Genomic DNA, 1,781 nt, shown 5'->3' with positions numbered 1-1,781 from the left:
ACCACCTTCGTCATATGGACTCGATGAAGCAGGTAGAATTAGATGCATGTCAATTTACTCTCACCAACCTTCAACTAGACTATAAGAAATTATCCGCGGAATATGATCATCTTGATGAAGCGCGAGATGCGGTTGTTAATGAATATGAAGAGGCTTCGGCTTGTGTCGAAGGTATAATCCCAATTCATCGAGTGTGATCTTGTTTGTTTTCTACGCTAACTCCGTGGTGTTGTATTTTTCAGGGCTCGAGGAACGCCTTCGCGTCACAAATGAAGAACTTGAAAAGGCTCAATCTTCCTTAGCACAGCAAGAGGAACAAACCAATCACTTCAAGAATTTAGCAGCCACCCGCGAGGAGGCCGTTGGTGCTGCTTCCAGAGAAGTGAATCGGCTATCTTCGTTATTATCCCAAGCCCAACAGCGGACAACAGTTATTAAACATAAGGCTCGTTGTCAATTGGCTGAGGAGACGAAAAAGATGCTGGAGAGGATAGAACTTGGCCTAAGGAATGAACATGGTCTCGTGAAGAACTATCCTCGTCGTCTCGTTCCTGCTGCATTGCCCAGCTCCTCGGGCCCCTCTTCTGGTGGGAGCGTCCCATCAAGTCTTCGGAAAAATCCTGACGACGGGACCGCCACCTAGGTAGAGATCGCAGCGTTCTGTAGGGTCCGCGGCATAATTGTACTTTTTGTAACAATGTAAAAGGAATGTTTTTTGATTGTGTGTCCTTGGCTTTGGCCGTTCACTTCTTGTAATCACCCTTTATGAAATGAATCCTCTTCTTGATATACCTACAATGTTTTTGTATTTTAAGTTTGTGAAAAATCAAAACAAAAGTTGTTAAGTGTTTTTGAGTGCGATACGAAAGGAAGGTACCTTCGTGATCGTCTTGAGACCTGTCACCCCGCTGGCAAATCCTGCGCCAGAGGTTTTCCAGACGGTGGGGGCCGGGGCAACGTTCTAGGATATGGGGTGTAAAATATGTACGCACCCATTCCGTCGACCCGTTGCCTTAAGATTGGTTGGGTATCTCTTTCTGCTGGGTGCCTTCCCCCTGGTCCTACACTTATGGACACTGATGGGGGAGCCCTGAGAGATTGTAGATTAACTACTTTCCCCAATATTGTAGATAGATTCCACAGACTTGATAATTTGAAAGCTTGTTTGATTGATAAGTTGAGGTCTGCAATTCCTCTTCCAGAGATAGAAACATGTTGGGCGGTTAGGCTCCTTTCTTCTTCTGGTACACTCCCAGCAGATTCAAATCTGCGTTGCTTCTATGGGAAGTATGGTTTGAGCCATTTAGCATTCCAAGGATGCCGGAGGACCTCACCTTTTAGATTACGAAGGTAGTAAGAACCATTACCCGCAATGTCGTGGATCATAAACGGTCCTCCCCATGTAGGTGCTAACTTTCCCCATTTCTTTTCTTGCTGATATCGTGGGATTGTTCTCAACACATACTGTCCCTCTACAAAATTTCGTAGCTTTACCTTTTTGTTGTACTCCCTTGCTAGTCTTCGTTGATAATTTTCCATCTTTTGCAATGCTACTTCCCTTCTTCCCTCCAAGTCGTCCAACCTTTCTAACATCATATCTGTTGTGAGGTTTTTCTCCCAGGCTTCGGTCTTCGTGGTTGGCATGAGGATTTCTGTAGGTATGACTGCTTCAGCTCCATAAGTAAGAAGAAACGGGGATTCCCCGGTAGCGGACCTTCGTGTTGTCCTGTATGCCCATAAGACATTGTGCAGTTGTTCGCACCATCTTCCCTTATGCTCGT

Source organism: Papaver somniferum, chromosome 4 (genome assembly GCF_003573695.1).
Source record: "Papaver somniferum cultivar HN1 chromosome 4, ASM357369v1, whole genome shotgun sequence".
Taxonomy (NCBI): domain Eukaryota; kingdom Viridiplantae; phylum Streptophyta; class Magnoliopsida; order Ranunculales; family Papaveraceae; genus Papaver; species Papaver somniferum.
The sequence above is the reverse complement of the archived record's forward strand: the minus strand, read 5'-3'. Positions refer to the sequence as shown.